This window comes from Lonchura striata, chromosome 3, assembly GCF_050655825.1.
Source record: "Lonchura striata isolate lonStrDom1 chromosome 3, ASM5065582v1, whole genome shotgun sequence".
Taxonomy (NCBI): Eukaryota; Metazoa; Chordata; class Aves; order Passeriformes; family Estrildidae; genus Lonchura; species Lonchura striata.
The window spans coordinates 107,986,574-108,006,898 of record NC_140705.1 but is presented as its reverse complement, the minus strand read 5'-3'; the positions used below and the strand labels follow the sequence as shown (position 1 = coordinate 108,006,898).

At 40.1% G+C, this 20,325-nt stretch overlaps 1 protein-coding gene across 11 annotated transcripts in view; it reads left to right on the top strand.

Moving 5' to 3' along the window:
- The window catches only part of PLB1 (phospholipase B1), a 137,776-nt gene that overhangs the window by 113,884 nt on the left and 3,567 nt on the right, over positions 1-20,325 (top strand). For all 11 annotated transcript variants that reach the window (XM_085577168.1, XM_085577176.1, XM_085577179.1 and 8 more), the window contains one exon: positions 30-80. The gene's annotated coding sequence lies outside the window, so the exon portion shown is untranslated. The remainder of the gene's footprint in view (positions 1-29; positions 81-20,325) is intronic.

Here is a 20,325-nt window from a genome sequence, read left to right as displayed (position 1 = left end):
CTCATAATTCTCACATTTATTTATTCCAGGCTCATTTCACTCATGACGTTGCCTTATGGATACATGAAGCAGTCAAACCTGTGAGTAGTCCCAGCTCCACAGAACCTTGTACTGTGCCCTGTCTCTGCCATTGTGGCCCACATTTCCTACCATTCAGCCACCAGCACCTGTTTGCTGCTGCTTTTTACTCAGCCCAGTGGAGAATGTGGGCAGACACCTCTTTTGCAAAGAGTGCAAAAACTTACTGTCTGCTGACTTCCCACAGCAGCAGCTCTCCACCTGCTCGTGTCTGAATTTACAAAGTAAGTTTCCCCTTGCTCCATTTGGGTTGAGGCAGCAGGAGTACTTCCATGAGATGCTCAGCTGGAAGATGAGCCCCCAGGTTAAGGGCAAGGTGAATGGCAAGTCCTGGGGCAAGGCTGGAGGCAGGTCAGTCTCCCTGGATCAGCACATGGATCCAGGGTGGAAAAGCTCATCCCTGCTCATATGATACAACCACCTTTGCTTATATATCTCCTGACGTTCCCCACCTCACACAGCCCCCTGAATATCAGGCTAACCCAGAGGTCCAAGGCTGTGAGGGGAGGAATATCAGGAGATGGCAAAGATTTCCAAAAGAAGCTCTTACCCCAATATATGTTGGTTCAGCTCTCTTTATTCTGTGATGTCCATGTGGAGAGCGGGGCAAAAGAGGATGAACAGGAAATGTCAGGGGTCTGTATAGACTTTGGACAGGGTGGGCTTCCCTGGCTCTCCACCAACCCTGTCAGGGCAGGAAGGAGGGTCCAGGGTTATCTGATCAGAGTCACAGGGTCCTGGGGACAGGGGAAATAGAGTGCCCATGAGCTCACTGTAACAATCTCCTACTAGTTCCCTTCAAGTGGATCTTCCCCCCATGCTGCCTTGCATATTTAAGATGATTTGGGACAAAATGCCACCTTGCCACTTTCTTCCTTTAAATGCCTTGCCTGGTTGCAAAGCTAGTGCCAGCTGTCAGCATTGCACTGTGACTAATGTTCATTTTTTTGCACAATAGAATGTTCCACTTCTTATTACCTAACTTTGGCTTTTCTGCAATCTTCACATTTTCCCATTTATTTCATACATCCATTGCAATTGATTAGGTCTTAGAAGTAGGAATTGCTAGTCTGGTTTCCTCAGGAAATAGGGCTATCATGTTCTGTACATCCTCAAATAACTGTTGAACACACCAGTTGATTAAATTTGGCTGCTGGAGAATGGCCTTAAAGCTAATTGAATTCCTGCAAGTTCTGTGTGAGCAGGCAGCCAGCTGGAGCAGAGAGGAACCCTGGAGTCACATGCCAGAAAGAAAAGTAGCAGATATATTTTATCTTAGTAGATACCAAAAAGTTCATAAGGGAGATACACTAGTTAGGCACCAAACAAAGTGCCTCAGTTTGCACCTTCAAATAAGTATGAGAAACAAATCCATAAGAAACCTGGACTCTTGTAGTGTTTATTAAGTTACTTTTAGGTTGTTTGCACTGTGATGACAATAGTTTTAGATCCCTGAAAGGGATTTTTAATGTATTGCTATAGAGCATGAAAAAAATACCTGTAATGATGCTGATAAAGACAAAGAAAATCTAATCACTAAAGGTTCATCTGGCAACTGCAGGGCACAAAATCTCACCCTACAATTTTGGGGTTTTTTTGCTGGCAGCAGATTCTCAGCCCTCACCCACTCCATTCCCCTTCCTTGGACAACCTTAAAATTAGTCAGACGATGTGTAGACATGTGTAATCCTATAAGAAATGAGCTGGCTTGGAAATGGCAAGTGCTGCATCTAAGCCTGGCTCCAGGTTTCCAGCTCCTGACTGCTTACACAGCAAAGGTGATAAGGACAGTACTGAAATAAGTGTGATATTTTGCATGGTGACATATGCCTGCCCAGAACTGGACAAAAGGGAGGATTTAACCACAGATTGTCTCTCTCTTTTTTTTTTTTTTTTTCTGTAAATAGGCATTTTTCCACTGTAAGGCAATTCCATAAAAAATAAATAAAAGGCTTCTGCAGCAGTTGGGCTGACAGGTTTCATACAATAGTGCCATGTTACAGAGATAAACATCGGTGCTTAGCTTACAGATTGTCTCAACACCTGGAAGGCTGTTATAGAGACAGGTTTAATAATTAATTGCTATTTCTCTGAGACAATGTACCCTGGATCTCTTAAGGTGCATATTGCACACCAGGTAACAGGAGGAGTAGGCAAAAGAGACAAAAGCATTAGAAAAGACAAAAAGAATGAGATCAAATGACATTATTCCTCATGTCATGGTGGAAATGGGTCTATACTCAGCTGATCCTGCATGGAGGTTGCCTGGAGATGTTTTGATATACTTGAGGTCAAAATACTTGTATTCCAAAGTTGCTTTTAAGTAAATTATTCTCATACAGCTGGTGGCAGGAAACAAGATGGGAACAGATAAATTCCTTGATATGACTGTGTTGGGTTTGTCATGCCACCATGCACAGCTGAAGATACTGAGGAGTTGTTTTATAACCAGAAAAATATGATATCTGGAAATGATGTTGAAAGGTCCTTGCAGGATATGTTTTCTGTATGTAGTATGTATTTTTCTCCTCTACATGTAGCAGTACATTTTGTGCAAGACATAAACCTAGTGAAATTGAATGCTACAGTGAAGGGATAAATAAGGAAAAAAATCAATCTGCTGTGCTCCTTAATGACCACGACCCAAACCACAAACCTGGACTGCATTGTGGCAGCAGAGGTGCACTAACATCAGCTTCTCTCTGTGCCTCAGGCACGTCCCCATGTCAGCTGCACATCCTGGTAGCAGGGAAACTCCAGTACAGAGTGCAATTTTATATAAGCTTATTTCACCAAATGTGTGTGTTTACTGATGTGAACATTCTCATCTTAATGAAATGGATGAAATGAGGGAAATTATGAACACATCCAAGATATCTACAAGGACAGGGCTAAGTGCTGATGCCTGCTGTGCTGGGTTTAGGCTGCCAGTGATCAGTGTGTCTTTTGTCATTGAGCAAATCCTGTTGACATCCTGGGCAAGATGCAAATCCTCTCTTTCCCCAGGTTTTTATTGCCGAGGAGGATCTTGATTTCAGTGAGTCAGATAGTGTTCTTTTGTGAACATGTCGGCTCAGATGGCTTTGAAAAATATGTTTCCTTATGAATTGAAGCTGGCTCTCAAGCTTCTTTGGTAAGCACAGGGCACAAATTGAAATACTAATCATGGATCTGTATAGTTAAACTACTTGTACAGATGGGTCTGATGCTGTTGGTTGCATTTTCCCATTGCTACTGCAAAAGGAAGGAACTCCTGAGCTGGAACAGGGGTTTAGTAGAGGAAATTATTTGGGATTGCAACGGCCTCTCTAAGAGACGGTTGCTGAGGAAAAGCTCTGTTGGCAACCTTCCTCTTGGTTTGTGTCCAGATCCTCAAAGTATAAGTCATCCTAAGCCAACTGAAGAGTACTTTTATACCACCTGAGTTTCTTTATCATCATTTCTGGCAGCTTTCATCTGTTAATGTGCAAAGAAAAACCATGCTAGGCTGAAACACAGCATTTATCAAACAAGTTTTAAATATGTTTTCCATAAGACTTTTGAACTAATTCATTTTGCCTGGCATAGAGATTTTAAAATATGTAATGGAAAATAGTATGTGAAGAAGCAGTAGAAGAAAGATTGAAGTGTGTTTGTGGAGATGAGGGAGTCACTCTCCTGGTTTCAAAAAGCAGCAAATATGTTGTGTGATTTCATAATGCCTGGGGAATGTGCAGTTGGGAAAATTTGTAAAAATTGAACCCATTTCAATTTTGGTTCCATCTAAATAAACAGATTTTTTCTATCTCTCCCTTAGCTAAAAGGGCTGGCACTCTTACTATCCACCACTGTTTTGGCACTAGTAGTAACATGCTGCATTTGCTGAGTACTTTATATATTTCCCCTGCTGGAAAAATATTAGTTAATTAAATCTTCCTTTAATCTTCCTTCCTGCAGTATTTCTGCAGTAAGAGCAGTCATTAGAATTGGCTTTACTTTATGGGCAAGAATAAGGGAGAATGGAGAGTTTAAGTGACCTAACCATAGCAAATTAGTGGCAAAATTTGGATGGTGCTCTTGATTTCTGTATATCCTCTAAAGACTCATGAAAATTATATCCTTTAATCATTCAGCTGAATAGCTGAATTATCTTGAGGTTTCTCTCTAAAAAAAAAAATGAGGACTGGTGTATTTCTGTATTTCACATCAAGTCCTCTGCAATGATTCACTTTTTACTTGGTTGTTAGTGATGAGAAAGGACCCTCTTTAAAATTTTATTTCCTCTGTGGAGTTTTCTAGGAACTGGAGATTGGGTGAATAATTTTATTGGGACAGTAAATTTTAAAGGAAAGACTATGTCATTCTTTAACAATAGTTCTTTCTGAGATGACAGCACAATAAATTACAGGTGTACAGCAAATTCCTAAATGCAATCAGCTGACTCATTGTGCTGGGTGGATGGAATAAGAGCAGTGGCAGAAGGTTGGGTCACTGAAGTCACATGGAAGCTTTACCACTGCCTTAAGTCAGCACTGGGTGATCCCCTTTTGAAGAACAGTCAGAGATAAAAGCTCACACTGAAAAAAATTACTTTGTCAAAGGCACCTACTTAGTGTGTTTTTAAAAAGAACTCTTCCAACCTACCACATTTTAAAAAGTGTACCCTACACTAAGGATGAAGCCATTAACCTGTTAAGGTTTTCATCATTTTAGTGATAGGACAAGGAGGAGTGGCTTTAAACTGAAAGAGGACAGATTTAGATTTGATTTTAGGAAGAAATTATTTACTGTGAAGGTGGGGAGGCATTAGAACAGGTTGCCCAGAGAAACTCTGGATGCCCAATACCCTGAAATGCTTAAGGTAAAGTACAATGAGGATCTGAGCAATTTGGTTTAGTGGAAGGTGTCCCTGCCCATGGCAGGGGGTCTGGAATTCAATGATTTTTAAGGTTCCTCTGAACCCAACCCATTCTGTGATTCAGATTTGAATAATGGTCAGCATCTGAGGCTTCAAAGAAAAGAAAGGAAAAAGTTTTTTTAAAAGCCAAAAAAAGATAGCATGAGAGATCCCGAATGTTTGCTACTTATGTAATGATAGTGACAGGAAAGTTCTGTTCTGACCCTTGATTATCCCTACATTTGTGACCAAAATGCACATATTCTTGCATAAGAAAATTATGTGGTCTTTTGTGTTGCTTTTCAGTGCCCTGTACCCCAGCAGCAATTTATTGTTGTTATTTATTGTTATATCAGGGATGCAGTGGGTGTTGTAAACTGCTAGGCTTGGGAGCCACTTCATAGAAGAGGGAGCAGGAGCTGGAGTCAGTAATCACACTGTGTCCCACTGCATTTATCCCCTGTCATACACTAATTCATGGATATTAAGTCCAGCAGGGACTGTTATGATCAACTATGCTGAACTTCTGCTTATGTTGTATAATTTAACCTTCTTTCCTACATTGGATCGAACAACCTGTGTCTGCACAAGTATGTATTTTTAGAAACACCATTAATCCTGATTTAATCATTTCACATCATCAAGAATTCTGAAAAAAAAAGCCAGCTTTGGAAAGTTATTCATGGGATTTTTCTAAATGTAACCAGGAGATAATTAGTGTGCCGAGGATGATGCTAGAAGTTATTAGCTAAGGCCAGGGAACAAAACCAGGTGAGCACTCTCCCAGCCTGTGCCATCAGTATAAAAAAATCCTTCCACTCCAATGTCCATAGGATGTTCTCAAGCAAATTGAAATGCACAATTCGTCTTTCTTAAACCACAGGGTGTTAGTTTAATTAAGTGCACCTGTATGGGAGGCTTCACTGTGGGGTTTCTTACTGTTCTGTACTATGTTCTAAGGTGCAAAATGCTCTTTAGAGAGCTGACAGCCAGTGTAAGACCAGGGTTCAGAAATGCTTAACTGGTTTTGTTGTCCTTTAAGTGGCTGAACAATTAAACAGCTGTGCTGCAGTCTTCTTTAACATGAGGGATTTTGGATGTGAAAAGGCAGGGGACACAGCTGCTGGCTTCTAGGCTTGACCCCCTAGCTTGTATTATTTATATTTTTGACAGAATTAACCATCATAAGGTGAGTTGAATGCAGGGCAGGTACTGACCAGAAAACAGAAATCTATTGGAACTCTTAATCAAGAAAATTTCCACTGTTTCTTATGCAAATGTGTCACAATTTAGCTCATTGTGCTTTCTAATCAAATGTAAACAAACATGCACACTCTGTCATTTTAAGGGGATATAATGTGTGTTCTTAAGAATTTGGGCCACAGGTTTTGAAGAGAAAATCTGCTTAGTGGCCTAGATATTAATAAAGCTGCTAGCAAATATAAAGAGAGATAGATGAATGCCAGATGTGCAGATGCAGTTAGGAGGAACAGTTACAGGCTTGAGAGTTGTTTGTCCCTGAGTATCCTTCCCTGCTCACCCAACCCATGTGCAGTGTGCTCTCTGTAGGGTTTCATGGGCACTGAATGCATTTATTCTGATGTCCAAGTAACAAGTGTTACAGGGTGAAGGTCTTTGATGCCAAAGCTAATAAGAAAAGGAAGGGGGAAAGAAAGCAAGAAAGAGGTATCAAAGTCTCCATATATTTATTATAATCCTAGCTTGAGAACCACTAAGCTGGCCCTAAATCTGCCAGAGAGGTCTCCTTGACAAAGCTACAGAAGCAGCCAACATGTTATGGTTGTGAGCACTATAGTTTCTCAGACATGGAGACAGTTTTGGTGTCTTAAGGCAGGTATAGTATTAATATATATAGCAATATATATATATATAGCAATTTAACAAAAAAAAAAAAAAACCAACCCAAACCAATAAAAAAAAAAAAACCCACACAAAAAAAAAACACTCCACAACCCTAAGCAAACTAAAAAAAACCCCAACCAACAAAAAAAAAATCAAAAGCAAAACAAAAAAAAAGCCCCGAAGAAACACCCCCAAAATGCCAAACAACTCGGGATTTTACTAATTTAATTATTGGTTAAAGGTTTTTGTCCAGAGCACCAGTTGAGGTACTCATTTTAAACCCCAAATGTTTTTCACTTATAGGTTTGAGACTAGACAAGCTCACCATCTTTTATATATGGGCAAGGTTCTTTAATTAATTTTGTAACCTCACTGTTTGCAACACTGAAATATGTATTATTCCTTTATGCCAGTTTTATATTCTGGTAATGATACTGGCATAATCTTTTCACAGTCTTTGGATGTTTACTGCAGAGAAACCTATTCTGAACCATTTTTTCTCCTTCTTGGCTTCTTTATGATTACTTACTAGGTTAAATCAGAAGAGAAAAAACCTTTGCCTTATTTAACAAGCTTTGAAGAGCCATAAATTTAGACTCGCATCATACTTTGAATGTACTGGGAGTGAGGGCTGATATGGGCAATGGACTGTGATCCACAAGTTTCCTTTGCCTGGATTCACAGTGATAGTAAAATAGAGATCACTATTGAAAAAATAAACATTCTTAAAAGTAAGCCGTCATAAAAAATGCATGTATCCCTGTAAAATAACACTAACTCAGTCACATCAGGCTGTATGAAATGGGGTTTTGCTCAGAGACTGCCTCCAGACAGTAGAAAGAATTCACTGTATTTATCTGATTACAATTCTCTCCAGGAGCAAGTAATTTATGGTATTGTAAATCAGGCCACCTACCAGCGTTGAAAGCCTGTGCTTAGTGGAGCCCAGCTTTCCAAAGGACTAAAAGGCTAAGCTGGCATGCTAGTTCTGACTAGGGTAGAGTACTGGCCTTCCTTGGAATTAGACCATATGATCAAATTTTATCATAGTTTCATCTGATGAAGCAATATATAGCACAAAGATTGTGAAGCAAGAATGTTTAGCAATTTAACAAGCTGCAAATATATTGTAGGATTTGATCCAAACCCCACTGTAGTCCATGGAGAGGAATGGTTGAATGGTTTTTCAAACACATCTTGAATTAGAGAGGGAGAAATTAAAACAGTGAAAACTTTAGGAAAAGAAGAGCAAGGCAAAAAAAAAGCAGAATAAAATCATGGGCTAATCAGCACTATGTCACAACTCTCCCTCTATAATCCCAATGTATGGTGGACACTATTTATATTATTTTTTTCATGGATTCTGTAGGGCAAGGCCACAGCTTGGAGCTTGGCTGTTTCTGGAAGAGAAGCCCCCTGCATTAAGAGCTTGGCCAGCTGGGTGTAAGGTTCTCCTGTGTGCACCAAACCTTGACAGAAAGAGTTGCCTTTGCCCCACCTCACACTTCTTGATAGGGAAATGGTGATGCCTCTGCCCTTTTCAGGCCAGCCCCTATCATCCCCTCCCAGGGCTGTAGGCTCTTCATTTGTCTGCTGTTTTGTCCTCTACTCATTGAGGATTCAGTCATGGCTCAGAAACAGAGACCAACCACTTGTTCTAGGATTTCAGAACTAATCTTAACATAACCTGTTTGCATGAAAAAATCACTTCCTTGAATGAGATTGAATAAAAATTAATGTGAATGCTTATCTGATAAGGTACCTTTTTTCTTTATGGAACTATTCTTCAGGTCTTTGTATGGTCTCAATTTGCCCTTCTTTCAAGCTCAAATTCAACCCAGGTCAAATAATTTTGAGCTCTGTTAGAATCACTAAACTTTTACTTCACTGAACTTTCTTCCATGAAGCCAAAGTTAGTTTTGTGTCCATTCTATTTGCAGTTCCAGTCAAATGCACCAGATGTTATTCAAATACACAAAACATTTTTTTGGTCCACCGTGAAGCTAGGATCACAAATTGCTCATTGAGAAGATGGGTGTTGGCAAAAGAAAATGCTATTGGGAAAAGCAGCATGTTACTTGAGTAAATCCCCCTTCAGGAGGTCAGGCTGCTAAGCCATGGAAAAACGGGGTACTCAGCAACAGAGAAGCTTTGGGGAGGCTATATGTGATCTGCCAATTTGACAATGAAATCAGTAGATAAGTAGGTCCCTGTGCCTCTCCCCCAAATAAGTATTTCTTTTTTCTTTGAAAAAAGAACCAAGTAAATGATGAAAAACTTCATATTGCTGTGGCTGGGATGAGATGCTTTGAGGTTTTATTTTATGTTTTGTGAGTTAAAGGCTCTTGGCAGGTGAAAAGCTGTATGGCATATGAAATGGCAGCTGCAGAGATAAAAAAGGGACACTGGAACACCTCATTTAGGAATACCAAAGGGTATTTTTGGTATTCCATTTGGGAATACCAAACAATGGTGCTGTTTTGCCAGGCTGATCTATGCTGCTCAGGTTGATAACAGTGCAGACCATGAGCCAGCCATGAGACCCAGACGTCAGGTCTGTCACACTGGGGGGTTCTCCATGAGGAGATGCAAATCTTCCACTTGCCCAGGCTCTTTCCCCAGCTTGTCTTCAGGTGCCCTACAGCACTGAAAACACAGCCACACCTCTGTGGGTGTGTGTGCCTCTGAGGTGTGCCACAAACAGTGGAGTTTGGCCAGCGGCCTCATTCATGTGGGTTTCGTGTCCCCTCCTCTCGCCCACACCGGAGCAGAGCTGAGCCACTGGGGTGTGTACAGCTCGCCTCCAGAAACTCAGGGCAGGGACACATGGGGTTATATAATCATCTTTGGAGGAGTTTGGGGTTTTTTAGTTCTGTTCAAGCATTCAGTAAACATTCATAAAGCTCATATTCTCAACATGATTTATTGTTGCTTTTTTATTAATTATAGGAACTGTTGTTGCTTTGTCACATGGGAAGTAAAGAACTGCTTTGACTAACTAAATACTCGAGTCAGGTTGGAGAAGGTTGTAGATCATTTCATTAATCACAGCAGCTGTTTATTGCTGTTCATGAGATGTGAAGAAGCAGAAATGGCTGTTCTTAAGCATGAGACTGCACCCATGCTGCTTCCTCTGAGACAGTTAAAAAAGTGTTCTGCCCATGTCTTGAGATATGTAGTGACAGGTGTACTTCTTATAGGTTAGAGTTTAGAGTTCTTAGAGTTTAACACCACTAATACCCGGTATATAATTTGTACATACCTTCTCCTAGCAGCAGAATGAGCTATGTGATGTATAGAGCAAGTTAAAAGTTTGCAGTGAAATGGGAATTCTGAATGTACTACGGTGTGTCCTGTTCTTATCTATCAAAGGTTGAAAAGGACAGAAATATCAGAATTTGAGGCTGCATTAATGAATGCACAGAAAAAAAAAAAAGAAAATAAAAACCAATTACCCAACTTTGAAAGTAGTTTCCCAGAAAAAATACCACTCTCAAAAAGGCACTCTCAAAAATCTAAAGCCATGTGTTTTACTCCAATGTGCTGTAAAATGAATGAAATCTGGTATAGTAAGAGGCTGGAAAAGAATCTAGTGCATTGGATATTGATTGATTGCAAGTAATTTGAGAATCATATTTAATATCTTTAAAAGATGGGAGAATTATTCTACAGTAGACATATATAAGAAGTATATGTAATGCTTGCAAAAAATCTGGCTCCCATCAATGTGTATAAACCTTGTTGGGTCAGCTTCTCAGCAGCATAAGCAATGGTAGTCACTCTGAAATCAATGACCCAAACTCTGACAATTTGGACTGGCTACAGGTCTGCCTGTATTCATTTTTCATACCATAAATATAGAAAGGGCAGTGGTAAGACTGCTTTTCATGCAGGGCAATTGCTTATCTACCCCAATCAAAAGGGCTAATTCCCAGATCAGAGTCAGATGATTAATGTGTGCACATTGTTCAGTACAGGGTCTTTGTATTTGTGGTCAGCAGCCCATGAAAAACCTGAGTGGGATGGAACACCATGTCTTCTCCCCTTGGCTGCCAGGCAGTAACAACTTTCTGTTGCTACTCATGTGGTCCAGATTCACTCAGTGGCCTGGAGCTAAAAGATACCTAGCAACTAATGAATCTTTGGAATTGCACAGTTCCCACTTCCACTCTTGAATTATATATTTAAGACTATTTACCAAAATGGCACAGTATTCTTTGAAGTTGAAAGCTTCTGCTTTTCACAGGCATATTTTTTAATGTCCTCTCTTGGAAAATTGTGGGTGGATTATGTAAGTGTTATGGGTGTTTATTATTATCTGTACTAGGAAATCAATTGGTGCTGCAAAGGGTTACAGCAAACACTTAGAGCAAAGAGGAGATGATACTCTCCTGTGGTGATACAGATGACAATGATAGATAGTAAATAAATGGTCAGAGAAAACCCTACTGTTAGCCTGGCAGGATTGACCTTAAACAGCTTTGTAAGCTTATATGTATTTTCTTTTCAGCCTGCCACCAAAGCAAAAGTAATGGGTGCAATACACATGGAGGCTGTGTGCCAGCAACAAAATTGCATTTGCATCAGTTTTGTTTGTGTTTAGAAAAACTGCTCTTGGGTCTGTTTGCTTGAGTAATGAAGCAAGAATTTCATTATTTCAGTGTGAGGCTCTGGCCTGAAGTGGAATATCAACCATTAGTCCCTTCACTGTTCTTGCAGGCAAAAAATAATACAAAAAATATATCCAAGTGTTTGACTTTCTCATGGTCCTCTGAAAACCTCAGTCACTGTGTCTATTTAGCATCCCATAATTGAAAGCATATGCCAGCACTCTACTACACCCCTGGTTCAGCCTTTCAGTTTGTCCTTTCTGTAGTTTAAGTGCTGGTGGCAGGGATCTCTCCAAGGATTATTGTCACGTTAAGTCTTACAGAGGTCACAGTGACACAACAGACTCTCTGCCAGACACAGTTCAAACGTATCATGAGCCATAATACCTGCCTGGAGTGAGGCACAAACCCTATCTGTGGCAAGTAGGAAACCCCCAGTGCTTTCTGAAATAAAGATACAATGCCTAGTTTAATTCCAGCTTGGCTATTTATGTTGTCCAGTCACATTTGGCAGTGGTATCACCGGGACATAGCACTGTGCATGTCCTGCTTTGACTGTTGTTGACAACCTGTTCACACTGTTAGCTGGTACTTGCAGCATGGTCATGGGCATTCTCATGTCTGGGAAATAAGTAGAACTGTTTGAACTGGTCCACATCACACTGCAGAATTAATTCTCAGAGAAAAATTACATTTCTCTCTTACTTAGTATAGGCCTAAATCCACCTCCTCTGAATTCAGTAACAAACTGTGACTGATTCCGGGGCAAATCTGGCTCCAGTCCTTCATTAGCAGATGGACTTTTGATAGCAGTGAGTGAAACTTGCACTGTATGTGTAAGGTAGTATTGATTTTCTATGGGGCCTAATAAGTAAGTTTCTGTTACTTCTTCAGGTCCTAGCCTTGCCAATTATAAAAACTTGTTACTGTTTTCTGAAGGGCAGCATTTTTGGGGAAATCTAACAACATTCATGTGAAAGAAATACAATTAAAATGTGGTAGACTATTAGAAATTCAAGACCAAATTACTCTCTGCTGGGAAAAGTGAATCTGAGTGTGTCTAATGACCTCCTTTAGAAAGTGATACTCATCTAAGAAGATATATTGTCATTTTTATTGATAATCTGCTATACTAATGCTTGAAAATAGTTTAACTTAGGCAATTAAGTAATTTTAGGGGGTCTGCATTTAAAGATCCAGTGGAATATAAAAGTGACAGATATTTCTTTCTCATTGGGATCTCAGTTATGCTTAGAGTTCATGGTATCAAAAAATGGCAAATGAATATGAAAGCCTAAAAAGAAGACTGCTTAACACACTTAATTGTGACGACAACCAAAGTAAGAGATGTCAGAATAAATACGTTATAATGCTAGTGAAAAATAAACTGAAATAAAGCAGATTTCATTCTGGCCCGATTAAAATTTGATATAGTTTAAGGCAAGCTGAACAGTTCCTGTCCAACCACAGCTATGAAAAAGTCAAATTAGATTATACCACTCTGGATATAGGGTTAGCTCATATAGTGATGAATGGGATTTAACTTAATCTCTGATGACTATTCAGTTGTGGTCAGCCGTTCTAACAAATTTACCTTGATTTTTCCATAACTTTATTTAAAACACGGCCATATCTGGCTGGGTAGACAAGGTTTTAGTTTGTACTTGAAGGCTTGGTGATTTTTAGAGTGATTTTTATGACATAACTACTTCAACAAAAGCTCTTGCATAGATACAATAACACCAGGGGAAAAAAAAAAAAAGAAGTGGTGGTTTTGATGTTTTGGCTTATGTTGCTTGCCAGACTAGAATGCATCTTATAGGCAAAAAGCCTCTAATTATGTAGGAGGAGTTTACTGGCAGAACTCTACCAGCACGACAAAACTTTCAAGTGTAAATGGGAGCTAAGTGCTTATTTAAGTCAGCGTGTCTTCTAACCACTTAACAAAGTATAATTTGTTTTCCAAAACCTCCCCTTCCCCAGCCACACAGTGGGTCTGACTCTTACCCAGTTCAGAAGCCAACAGAAGGACACCAGCCCACCGGAGCGAGATCAGGCCCGATCCTTTAAAGAAAGGCTGCATTAATGGGATTCTCCCACTAGCAGAGGGTGGTATAATGAGAAAAGCAACACCCTGGGAAGTACAAAAACATGCAAAAAATTAGTCCTGCTTGTCCTAGTCCTACTTACTGGCGTATTTATATGACTTTTCACCATCCTGTATAACTCATGCCAGCTCTAACTTCCTTACTAATCAGTGCACGGGTGCAGCTGGGACAAAAGGGATTTAAGAGATGTTACGGGACACCAGGCAGGCTGTACCCTGCATGGAACAGGTTCTCCCTCACCCCATACAGCTGCTGGCTCTGGCTGTCATAACAGCTGCAGGAGATTCTTTTCTTGTCTGTGGATGGGCTGGTGTGGCTAGATGCATCTGTGTGATGCTGTGTGGGCAAGCCTTACCAGCTCGGGTTGTCAGTAGCTTGGCTCATTCTGCCAGTTCACAGAGCATATGTACCCAGGAAGGCTGGGCAGAAGGTCAGATTTAAGGGATTACAGCAATTGAGCAGCACTGTACCTGCCTGTTGTATTTCTGACTGTTGACATCACTAATGTAGTAAGTTCTGCCTGTACCTTTCCACTCTTCCTCCATCCAAAAAAACCCCAACATCTAAGTCAGACATGGAAACACCTATTTAGTACTTTTTCTTGCATTTGGGTTGAAAAGGGCAAAGGAAAAAAAAAAAAGAGAGAGAGAGAGAAAACTGTAAGATTACGTTCCAGAAATATTTTGAAAATCCACAGGCTTAATGAGAGAAAAGAACTAAATGCATGAATGTTGTCACTGGCAAGCCATCTGGAGCATGCAAGTGAAAAATGCTTTCAAAATCTTAAAAGTAAATGATCATGCAAAAGCACAAATAGTCTGCACTTGAGGCAAAAGGTGTTTAATTAGAATGGGAAAAGTCTTTGTTCTAAGTAATTAAAAGTAAAATTCCAGAGTAGATGAGAGAAATCCAAACTCCTTAAACATTTGACAATTTTAAAGAGAAAACTGCAAGGGTTCAGGCATAAACCCACACAAGGAGAGGCAGAGGAGGAGGCCAGACAGCTTAGGCAGCTCTACTGAGACATTGCAAGGGCTGAGGAGTCGGTCCCTGTCCATGTAGGGTGATTCAAAGCACTCAAGTCAGGCACACAGGCATTTCCAGCAACCACAGAGTAGAATAAGCAGCCTCCAAAGGGTGATGAAAAATCCCATGTGCTCATCAGTGAGCTGCCTTGAATTAGTCAGGCACCTCAGCTTTGGTCCTTGCTGTCAGAGCTGTTACTGGATTTTATACTAGATGGCATCCACTTTACATAGGACACAAATAATCCTGGCATCAGGGACAAGCAGTGCAGCCAAAGGAATGAAAAGTTCAAGGAGCCTCATGAAACAGAGGCATTGGAGTACCAGCACTACCTGTGCTTGGACCACACCTGGTTGCTCAGAAACAGGACTGCAAGCACATGGAGGATGTCACAAATCTGAGATTCATCAAGCAAAGCCCTCATTTGGAGGCTGGTAGGACAACTATGGGCATTATGGCTTTGGAATTTGACATGGCCAGAAGGAACTGTCTAAGGAGTGAGGCACCCCCATCATTTTGGAGGTCTAACTAAAAAGATGCACACACTACAGTGACTGCTTAGCATGACAAAAGGTTTTATATAACACGGTCCAATTTCCTAAGTGGAAAAAAAAAAAACAAAACTGAGGAAAAATCCTCAGAGTGCTGTGAGCTGAAAATGTTCTTTTTTCTTTTTCATTTGTTCTGGATACACCAAAGTTAGGTTTTAGTAGTATAATCTTTTGATTCCAATTGTTTCCAATAGAATCCACACTTTGCAACAAGTTTTGCTGAATGAATGTCATGACTAATCTTTGAATAATTTGGGTTCTATTACATTTTTAATAGCATTTTCCAGTTTAGTGCTTTCTCCCTTCTCTGTAATTATAAATTTATAAGCAGATTTCCCAGGAAGAGGATTTGTTATCACCCAGAGCTTTCCTATGGAGACACTCATCAATATTAGCAACCAATTTTTGAATTATACTTATGACACAATTATACAGCTACCAAGTGCAACACATTTCTCCTCATTAATAAGATCACTTATGTTTACTGAAATTAATTTTATTGAATTTATGAATAGAAGACATAACACTGTCAAAAGCTATATCTTTTCTCAGTGTTGGCCAAGACAAAAGCTTTAAGATTCTATCCAACTTCTGACCAGTACGTGTGAACAGACTCATCATTTGCTTTGAAGCCTAAACCATTTTCTAACTACATATTTTAAAAGGGCCTTCCAGAAGTGAAAGTGTGATTACCTAGGACTATCTACTGCAAGCAAATAATCTCAAGCAGGTATCAAATGGTTTGAAAAAATACACAGATGTTTAGCAGGAATCTTTCTTTCCTAGTGGAACAGAAAAGTTAATTTATACACTAGCAAACAGAAAATAATCTCATTGCTCTCAGAAGAAAAAAGACAAATGTTGAGTGTTAGATACTGAAGATACAACTGAAGATACTGCAGCTGAGTTTCTGACCCTCAAGAGGGGGTTAAAACTGCTCAGTGGTAGCTGAAATGCTGTTATTAAGATCCCTAACCAGACAATTACAGTTTACCCTGTACTCGGAAAGCACCCTTATTTTAATGGATGAGTATATGAAATTTTATCTTTGTCACACTAATTGTTCTGGTCATTTAATTGGAAAGAAGATGCTGAAGATTCCTGCGAACAATCCCAAAAAATGAGATCAGCTTTGAATGAGGGATTTACACTGCTCAATTCTGACACTCAGCTTATGCAGAGTTTTGTTTTTAGAGCACCAAACTCTGTGAGGACCACACATTGCACAGGTGCCACAACTGCCTGCACTGTAGTACATGCCTAACATGTCCAGTGCACAAACAGAAGTGTTCTACCCAACTCTGCTGTGTTAAACACAGGCAAAGTTCTTGGGGAAAAGTAACAACTTTTTTGCTGGTTTGTTGTTTACTGTGTTGGTTTGGTTTGGTTTGGGTTTTTTTTCCCTAACAATGTCAGTGCTCTCCCTTTTTTTCTATGTATCTCAATGCTTTCTTCTTGCCTCAGACTAAGTGTTTAGGTTTCTGAATGTCCTCATTCAATGACCCAGCTGCCTCTGTCCCAGGTACAAACTTACTGGGGGAACCCTAAGGGGGCAGAGGACTGCAATGCTTGTCACACTTTTGGCTTTGGATCTTACACAAAATGCAGCTTTGTCCTTTATTCTTTTACCCCTATGAAAGTCACGGAAGTGTTTGTAAGAAAATGTTTTCTCTTTCACTTCTGATAGAGACTTTGGAGATCAGCTGAAATTGCCTGGATGTTCTAAACTTATAAGCATCATCCCACTAGAGATGTGTTCTTGAATGTTAAATTTAGGCTAATTGGAGGCATATCCTTTAATTTAGCAAGCTGAGGTTACTAATACAGATCAAGAGCTAAAAATTAACAGTGGAGCTGATGTATGCTAAATGCCTAAGTGATATCTTAACCTATAATTATACAAGTTCTGTTAATAGTGAATAATTCAAATCTTCAGGGATTTCAGTAGTCTAATGGGCTGTAGTTATTTCCAATTTATATTGTGGTTGCTAGGTTTCATTAAAATGAGCAAAAGGCTGCATAGCGTAGCAGAAGAAAATTGTTTGAAGTTATCACCCAGAAATCAAAACATGAAATTTAAATTAGAAGGTGTCCAAGCAACACAATGACACCAAAGCCTAGCACTGATAATGAGAGTAGGAAGACAGGGAGTTTGCAGGGATTATTAAAGGAAGACAGCACTACTAGCAACATGCTCCGTAACAGCGATATCTTAAATTTCACTCTACTGTATGTAGGGAGTTCAAAACATATTACAAACCTCCATTAAGCCTTGCTACGTTCTTCTGAATTATTTAAATTTTGTTATCACTGATTTGCAGGTGGCAGGCTGAGGCACGATAAGGCACAAGGCTTATCTGGAGTCACGGGATGACTCAGTAGGACACGAGAGCTGCAGCTGGGAGCTGTAGCCTCCCTGCTAGCCCACTGATGGTACAGCTACCCCACACCATTGCTCTGGGGGGCTGCTCAGCCAGACCCCTCCTCCACCAGCCACTGCCAGTTTCAGCCTCACACCACAGAGTTCAGTCCTCAGCTGGGCTGTGACGGTGTCTTTGGGAGGCTGCTGTACACCAGATCACCCAGAGCAACATGGGTTAAAGCTACTTCTTTCCAGAGAGCCAGAGGGATTTGTTATTCATCTGGACCACTGCAGACACCTGACTTGCAGTGCACTCCCAGAAACACATCAGCATGGTGGCTAGGATGGCAAATCACAGTGGGGAGGAAGAGCAGGAGCTTGGAATGACCAGCTCCAGCCAGAGCTGGCACCAGGGAAAGCTCAGCGTGGCCAGCCATGACCATGCGTGTTTCTGCAGACCTTTTGTGAGAGCACGTGTACAGTCCCAAACCCAAACCCAAATGACAGCTATGGTCTCCTCTGAATCAAGCCCACCCAGGTTTGAGAGTAAGGCCAGGTTTTGCTGACTCAAGGCTTAAACCTGTCAATGTGACTCATTGCTCTGGTCTCACCCACCTCCTGTTCTTCTGAGCCATACTATATGCCAGTGAATTATTTTTGGAACAACAGGGTTAAATTAGATTACTTAATAAAAATGCCACATAATAGGAATAAGAAGTGTTAGTTACAATTTGGTAAAAGTCAAGCTGTCTGACACATTTTGATATCTAAATTTGACTTTCAACTTCTTTAGAAGTTCTTCTGTAGCATACTTTAAATATAGAGTATCTCTGCTTCTTATGAGCAGATTAACAACTAAAATAAGTGTTCTTTTCTACCTAAAGATTAGCTATTTCCTTAATGCTTAGTTAGTATATAATTTCAGTTCCTGAATCTACATTTAAATATCTGAATTTTTCTAAAGAGACAGAAGTACAGAGAGGTTTTGTTTGGTCTTCTTTTAAAATTTAAACACTTTGAAGCTCTGCAGTTTCTACAGTAGTGAATAAGCCATGGGATAAAGAGTTATAATTAAATAGTTATTTCTTTATAAAATAGGTCTTTCCAACAGCTTCTTTTTATTTAATTCTGAATCAAAGTAACCTCTTACATCTCAGAAATAGACATATCCATTTTGCAACATATTGCTAAATATCTTTAATTTACATAAGAAGCAACAGCAAAACTCCACGTACATTATGTTAGCTAAATTATTATTATTATGTAATTACATAATGGAGAAATAGCAAATTCAAACTCTTAAAATGCTGATCACAAAGTATATTAAATTATAGCATTGCCTCAACGGCAGAGCAGGTGTGCTTGGTGGCACACCCTCCATCATGCAGACGATGGGATAAACTGGAGCACCACACAGCTCTTCTCCAGGAAACTGAAGGAGATATTGCAGGCCTTTGCTGTGTCCTGAGCCAGGACTAGAACCCCTTTAGGGCTCATGGCTGTAGGGCTAAGGAGAAGCAATATCTAGTGATTCGCTGTAAATATGCATTTCACTAAGTCATGAATTAATGTGCTTTTGTGGGAAGGTTCCCTCTGAAACTGCAGGTAGAAAGAAATCCTTCCCAAGCCTGCTTTTACATGCAGCAAACAGAGAGTCAGCAGGGGCAGATTTGGCTCAGGAACATGTGGTGCATCCATCAGTGATCGTGATGCCCAAAGTCCCCCTAGCCTTGCCCTGCAAACTATGAGTATTGTTGAGCAAACCACATCAGCCTCCCAGCAGTCCAACAGAACAGTAAGAACCTATAAGAACCACATACTTCAATAATTCACTGGCTGGAAAACACTTTCAGATTGACAGATGCCTTGTTACTACAGAGTCATGTTAAGCAATAACAACACAAATCAATAAAAATCATCAAATAATTAAGAATCTTCAGTCACTTAACACCCACTGCAACTACAATTAGCAAGAGGTTTGAGGGCTGTTCATAAATCTCTTTAGCATATTATAAATTCCCCATAGAGCACTCAGATGCCCCAGCTATGGTGATTTATGCTGCAAACACTGCAATCTTGTCCCTGTGCTATTAACTGTAATGGTTTCACATTTTAAAATTGTGTCCTGGGAATATGGCTGAGGACACAGCACACTGGAGACACATTAGTGAGAAGAGACGTAGACAGAGCGTGCAGGAGACCAGACCGTGACTCACCACATAACCCAGAGGAACTTATTTACCTTCTCTTTTTAAGTGTAACCTTCAGTGTAAGAAATGTGTATCAAAATTTAATCACTTCATGGACTGTTATGTAGTCTGATTAATGATATTTAGCGAGCACTTGGAGATCCCTTGATAAAGGTTGGGTTTTTAGTCAATCTGTTATTTCTGCCTTCAGAGCTTTTATTCCTTGTGTCAGGTCCCAGAGTTTAAAGGAGTTCTTTCTCACTCTCTGCATGCACTTTGTGAAACTGGCTGCTGGTGTCAAATGCCAGCATATTCACAGGGCGTAAACCATCTGGTTTTGCTGAAACTAAATATTCCCATGTTTACTGAGGAAAATAGATGCAGACACTTTCAGTTCTTGCAGCTGTTCCTTCCTGGGAAACAGTAGGAGAAGATTTTTTTCTCTCCAAAGCAGAGGAATAGTAAGCTTGATTGACATCCTGCAAAATGCAGATCTTGCAGTCCCAAATTATTTTCCTTGTTTTGCTTCAGAAGTCCTTCCCCCTTCCTCACTTGGGGAGTAACACCTCAGCAAGTGTTGTGTATTTCTCATAGTTTGTGGGCAGTAGGACAGGCTGTCAGGGGAATTGAGATTCTATCACATGCTAATAAACGTAATTTAA